The sequence below is a fragment of the Lolium rigidum genome, chromosome 3 (genome assembly GCF_022539505.1).
Source record: "Lolium rigidum isolate FL_2022 chromosome 3, APGP_CSIRO_Lrig_0.1, whole genome shotgun sequence".
In the NCBI taxonomy this organism is placed as follows: Eukaryota; Viridiplantae; Streptophyta; class Magnoliopsida; order Poales; family Poaceae; genus Lolium; species Lolium rigidum.
This window is the reverse complement of record NC_061510.1, coordinates 7590898-7597983: the sequence shown is the minus strand read 5'-3', so window position 1 is coordinate 7597983 and position 7086 is coordinate 7590898.

Sequence of the window (7086 nt, the reverse complement as noted above, 5' to 3'; positions counted from 1 at the left end):
TGATTGATCTCTAGAGTCTAGATATTTTCTCGGTTGAGGTGTTTGAACAACAAGGAGACAATGTAAAGTCTTATAATAGTTACAATATGTTCATATGTGAGCTTTGCTGCACCTTTTATATACTTGAGTTTGCTTCAAACAACCTTGCTAGCCTAGCCTTGTATTGAGAGGAATTCTTCTCGTGCATCCAAATCCTTGAGCCAATAACCATGCCATTTGTGTCCACCATACCTACCCACCACATGGTATTTCTCCGCCATTCCAAAGTAAATTACTTGAGTGCTACCTTTAAAATTTCTATTCTTTACCTTTGCAATATATAGCTCATGGGACAAAATAGCTTAAAAACTATCGTGGTGAAGAATATGTACTTATGTGTCTTATTTCTTAGTAAGTTGCTTGTTGAGCGGTAACCATGTTTTCTGGGGACGCCATCAACTCTTTTACCTTTGTTGAATATCATGTGGGTTGCTATGCAAGTTCGTCTTGTCTAAAGTAAGGGCGGTATTCACAATCAAATGGTTTGAGTATGCATACTGTTAGAGAAGAACATTGGGCCGCTAACTAAAGCCATGATTCATGGTGGAAGTTTCAGTGTGGATAGCAAATCCTCAATCTCTTATGAGAATAATAACTGTTGTTAAGTGCTTATGCATTAAAGAGGAGTCCATTATCTGTTGTCTATGTTGTCCCGGTATGGATGTCTAAGTTGAGAATAATCAAAAGCGAGAAATCCAATGCGAGCTTTCTCCTTAGACCTTTGTACAGGCGGCATAGAGGTACCCCTTTGTGACACTTGGTTGAAACATATGCTATGCAATGATAATCCGTTTTAACCCAAGCTAATTAGGACAAGGTGCGAGCACTATTAGTATACTATGCATGAGGCTTGCAACTTATAAGATGTCTTATACATAACTCATATGCTTTATTACTACCGTTGACAAAATTGTTTCTTGTTTTCAAAATGAAAAGCTCTAGCACAAATATAGTAATCAATGCTTCCTCTCGCGAAGGGCCTACCTTTTACTTTATTGTTGAGTCAGTTTGCCTATTCTTTCTATCTTAGAAGCAAATACTTGTATCAACTGTGTGCATTGATTCTTACATGTTTACTTATTGCACTTGTTATATTACTTTGTGTTGACAATTATCCATGAGATATATATGTTGAAGTTGAAAGCAACCGCAGAAACTTATATCTCCTTTGTGTTGCTTCAATATCTTTACTTTGAATTTATTGCTTTATGAGTAACTCTTATGCAAGTCTTATTGATGCTTGTCTTGAAAGTATTATTCATGAAAAGTCTTTGCTATATGATTCATTAGTTTACTCATTATCTTCATCATTGCTTCGAATCGCTGCATTCATCTCATATTCTTCCAATAGTATGATCAAGATTATGATAGCATGTCACTTCAGAAATTATCTTTGTTATCGTTTACCTACTCGAGGGCGAGTAGGAACTAAGCTTGGGGATGCTTGATACGTCTCAAACGTATCTATAATTTCTTATGTTCCATGCTACTTTTGTGATGATACTCACATGTTTTATACACATTATATGTCATTATTATGCATTTTCCGGCACTAACCTATTGACGAGATGCCGAAGAGCCGATTCTTGTTTTCTCGCTGTTTTTGGTTTCGTAAATCCTAGTAAGGAAATATTCTCGGAATTGGACGAAATCAACGCCCAGGGTCTTATTTTTGCATGAAGCTTCCAGAAGACCGAAGGAGTCACGAAGTGGGGCCACGAGGTGGCGCCACACTAGGGCGGCGCGGCCCAAGCCTTGGCCGCGCCGGCCTATTGTGTGGGCCCCTCGTGTGGCCCCCTGACCTGCCCTTCCGCCTACATATAGTCTTCGTCGCGAAACCCCCGATACCGAGAGCCGCGATACGGAAAACCTTCCGGAGACGCCGCCGCCGCCAATCCCATCTCGGGGGATTCGGGAGATCGCCTCCGGCACCCTGCCGGAGAGGGGAATCATCTCCCGGAGGTCTCTTCATCGCCTCCGGATCGATGTGTGAGTAGTTCACCCCTGGACTATGGGTCCATAGCAGTAGCTAGATGGTTGTCTTCTCCCCATTGTGCTATCATGTCAGATCTTGTGAGCTGCCTATCATGATCAAGATCATCTATTTGTAATCCTTCATGTTGTGTTTGTTGGGATCCGATGAATATTTAATACTATGTCAAGTTGATTATCAATCTATCATATATGTTATTTATGTTCTTGCATGCTCTCCGTTGCTAGTAGAGGCTCTGGCCAAGTTGATACTTGTGACTCCAAGAGGGAGTATTTATGCTCGATAGTAGGTTCATGCCTCCATTAAATCTGGGACAGTGAGAGAAAGTTCTAAGGTTGTGGCTGTGCTGTTGCCACTAGGGATAAAACATCGATGCTTTGTCTAAGGATATTTGTGTTGATTACATTACGCACCATACTTAATGCAATTGTCTCGTTGTTTACAACTTAATACTCGGAAGGGGTTCGGATGATAACCCGAAGGTGGACTTTTTAGGCATAGATGCATGCTCGGATAGCGGTCTATGTACTTTGTCGTAATGCCCCGATTAAATCTCATAGTACTCATCATGATATACGTATGTGCATTGTTATGCCTTCTTTATTTGTCAATTGCCCAACTGTAATTTGTTCACCCAACATCTGCTATCTTATGGGAGAGACACCGCTAGTGAACTGTGGATTCCGGTCCTATTCTTTACATCTGAAATACAAATTGCTGCAATTGTTCTTTACTATTCTTCGCAAACAACCATCATCATCCACACTATACATCTAATCCTTTGTTTACAGCAAGCCGGTGAGATTGACAACCTCGCTGTTACGTTGGGGCAAAGTTCTGTGATTGTGTTGTGCAGGTTCCCCGTTGGCGCCGGAATCCCTGGTGTTGCGCCGCACTACACTCCTCCGCCATCAACCTTCAACGTGCTTCTTGGCTCCTACTGGTTCGATAACCTTGGTTTCTTACTGAGGGAAAACTTGCTGTTGTGCGCATCATACCTTCCTCTTGGGGTTCCCAACGGACGTGTTAATTACGCGCAATCACGGCCCTAGCGTGTGGGCCCCTCGTGTGGCCCCCTGACCTGCCCTTCCGCCTACATATAGTCTTCGTCGCGAAACCCCCAGTACCGAGTGCCACGATACGGAAAACCTTACAGAGACGCCGCCGCCGCCAATCCCATCTCGGGGGATTCAGGAGATCGCCTCTGGCACCCTGCCGGAGAGGGGGATCATCTCCCGGAGGTCTCTTCATCGCCATGATCGCCTCCGGATCGATGTGGGAGTAGTTCACCCCTGGACTATGGGTCCATAGCAGTAGCTAGATGGTCGTCTTCTCCCCATTGTGCTATCATGTCAGATCTTGTGAGCTGCCTATCATGATCAAGATCATCTATTTGTAATCCTTCATGTTGTGTTTGTTGGGATCCGATGAATATTGAATACTATGTCAAGTTGATTATCAATCTATCATATATGTTATTTATGTTTTGCATGCTCTCCGTTGCTAGTAGAGGCTCGGCCAAGTTGATACTTGTGACTCCAAGAGGGAGTATTTATGCTCGATAGTGGGTTCATGCCTCCATTAAATGCGGGACGATGACGTGAAAGTTCTAAGGTTGTGGATGTGCTGCTGCCACTAGGGATAAAACATCGATGCTTTGTCTAAGGATATTTTTGTTGATTACATTACGCACCATACTTAATGCAATTGTCTGTTGTTTACAACTTAATACTTGAAGGGGTTCGGATGATAACCTCGAAGGTGGACTTTTTAGGCATAGATGCATGCTCGGATAGCGGTCTATGTACTTTGTCGTAATACCCCGATTAAACTCATAGTACTCATCATGATATATGTATGTGCATTGTTATGCCTTCTTTATTTGTCAATTGCCCAACCGTAATTTGTTCACCCAACATCCGCTATCTTATGGGAGAGACACCGCTAGTGAACTCGTGGACCCCGGTCCTATTCTTTACATCCGAAATACAAACTGCTGCAATTGTTCTTTACTTGTTCTTCGCAAACAACCATCATCATCCACACTATACATCTAATCCTTTGTTTACAGAGCAAGCCGGTGAGATTGACAACCTCGCCGTTACGTTGGGGCAAAGTTCGTGATTGTGTTGTGCAGGTTCCACGTTGGCGCCGGAATCCCTGGTGTTGCGCCGCACTACACTCCTCCGCCATCAACCTTCAACGTGCTTCTTGGCTCCTACTGGTTCGATAACCTTGGTTTTTTACTGAGGGAAAACTTGCTGCTATGCGCATCGTACCTTCCTCTTGGGGTTCCCAACGGACGTGTTAATTACGCGCAATCAAGCTCTTTTTCTGGCGCCGTTGCCGGGGAGATCAAGACACGCTGCAAGGGGAGTCTCCACTTCCAATCTCTTTACTTTGTTTTTGTCTTGCTTTACTTTATTTACTACTTTGTTTGCTGCATTATATCAAAACACAAAAAAATTAGTTGCTAGCTTTACTTTATTTACTGTCTTGTTCTCCATATTAAAAACACAAAAAATTTAGTTACTTGCATTTACTTTATTTAGTTTGCTTTATTTACTACTGCTAAAAATGAGTAATCCGGAAGTTGAAGTTCGTTCCTTTAAGCAACAAGGGGGAGAAAGTTTTAAAGATGCTTGGTATAGAATTAGCGATGCTCATCATAGGTGCATTAAGAAACACTCCACTATTATACTGCTTAGGAAGTTTTATGTTGGTATCTCTAGCTGGAATAGATATGTTCTTGATACTCTTGCGGGAGGTAATTTCCTAGGCACTCCGGCCTTAGAAGCTAGTTGCATTATTGAGAGTCTAGTTGGAATACCACCTGTTAATGAAGCTAAAATTGAAATCTCTCTTGAAAATGTCATGAAAAAGTTGGAAGCCATAGAGAAAGATCTTCCAAGTATTAAGACTAAATTGGGAATATTACGTAATAGCACTGATAAACTTGATAAATCTCTAGGTGGAATTAATGAGGGAATTGCTGTTTTAGAAACTTGTGCTACTCATGATAATCGAACCCATAGGATTAGTGAACTTGAAGAAGCTATGGGAACCTTGGGTTCAACTTTTTCTTCTCTTAAGTTTAAGGAGAAAGCTTATGTGGGTAAGGAGCAAAAGTTTATGTATGTCTCTAAAGTGCCTAAACCAAAAAAATATTATTATAGGCCTAAAATTGACAAAGCCCTTAGTACCACTACGGATGGGGGAGCTTATGATGTTGATGCTTCGTCTCTTGATGTTACTTGATACACACTTTCTGCGCCTAGCTGAAAGGCGTTAAAGAAAAGCGCTTATGGGAGACAACCCATTATTTTACTTCTGCACTTTCTTTTATATTTGAGTCGTGGAAGTTGTTTACTACTGTATCAGCCTCTCCTTATCTTTATTTTATTGCATTGTTGTGCCAAGTAAAGTCTTTGATAGTAAAGCCACTACTAGATTTGGATTGCTGCGCAGAAACAGATTTCTTGCTGTCGCGAATTTCGACCTGCCTCTCTGTAGGTAGCTCAGAAAAATCTGCCAATTTACGTGCGTGATCCTCAGATATGTACGCAACTTTCATTCAATTTTGGAATTTTCATCTGAGCAAGTCTGGTGCCACTTTAAAATTCGTCTTTACGAACTGTTCTGTTTTGACAGATTCTGCATTTTATTTCGCATTGCCTGTTTTGCAATGTTAGATGAATTTCTTTGTTCCATTAACTTTCAGTAGCTTTGAGCAATGTCCAGAAGTGTTAAGAATGATTATATCACCTCTGAATATATGAATTATGCACTGACCCTCTAATGAGTTTGTTTCGAGTTTGGTGTGGAGGAAGTTTTCAAGGGTCAAGAGAGGAGGAAGATACAATATGATCAAGAAGAGTGAAAAGTCAAAGCTTGGGGATGCCCCCGTGGTTCATCCCTGCATATTTTAAGAAGACTCAAGCGTCTAAGCTTGGGGATGCCCAAGGCATCCCTTCTTCATCGACAACTTATCGAGTTCCTCTAGTGAAACTATATTTTTATTCCGTCACATCTTATGTGCTTTACTTGGAGCGTCTGTTTGTTTTTATTTTTGTTTTTGTTTGAATAAATTGGATCCTAGCATTCTTTGTTTGGGAGAGAGACATGCTCCGCTGTTTCGTATGAACACATATGTTCTTAGCTTTATCTTTAATGTTCATTGCGAAAGTTGAACTACTTCATTCATTGTTATATGGTTGGAAATGGAAAATGCCGCATGTGGTAAATGGTTTAATGTCTTGAATAATGTGATACTTGGCAATTGTTGTGCTCATATAGATCTTGTTTAAGCTCTTGCATCATGTACCTTGTACTCATTAATGAATAACTACATAGAGCTTGTTAAAATTTGGTTAGCATGATTAGTTTCTCTAGAGTCTAGATATTTTCTGGTTGAGGTGTTTGAATAACAAGGAGACAATGTAAAGTCTTATAATAGCTACAATATGTTCATATGTGAGCTTTGCTGCACCTTTTATATACTTGAGTTTGCTTCAAACAACCTTGCTAGCCTAGCCTTGTATTGAGAGGAATTCTTCTCGTGCATCCAAATCCTTGAGCCAATAACTATGCCATTTGTGTCCACCATACCTACCTACTACATGGTATTTCTCCGCCATTCCAAAGTAAATTACTTGAGTGCTACCTTTAAAATTTCTATTCTTTACCTTTGCAATATATAGCTCATGGGACAAAATAGCTTAAAAACTATCGTGGTGAAGAATATGTACTTATGTGTCTTATTTCTTAGTAAGTTGCTTGTTGAGCGGTAACCATGTTTTCTGGGGACGCCATCAACTCTCTTACCTTTGTTGAATATCATGTGAGTTGCTATGCATGTTCGTCTTGTCTGAAGTAAGGGCGGTTTTCACAATCAAATGGTTTGACTATGCATACTGTTAGAGAAGAACATTGGGCCGCTAACTAAAGTCATGATTCATGGTGGAAGTTTCAGTGTGGATAGCAAATCCTCAATCTCTTATGAGAATAATAACTGTTGTTAAGTGCTTATGCATTAAAGAGGAGTCCATTATCTG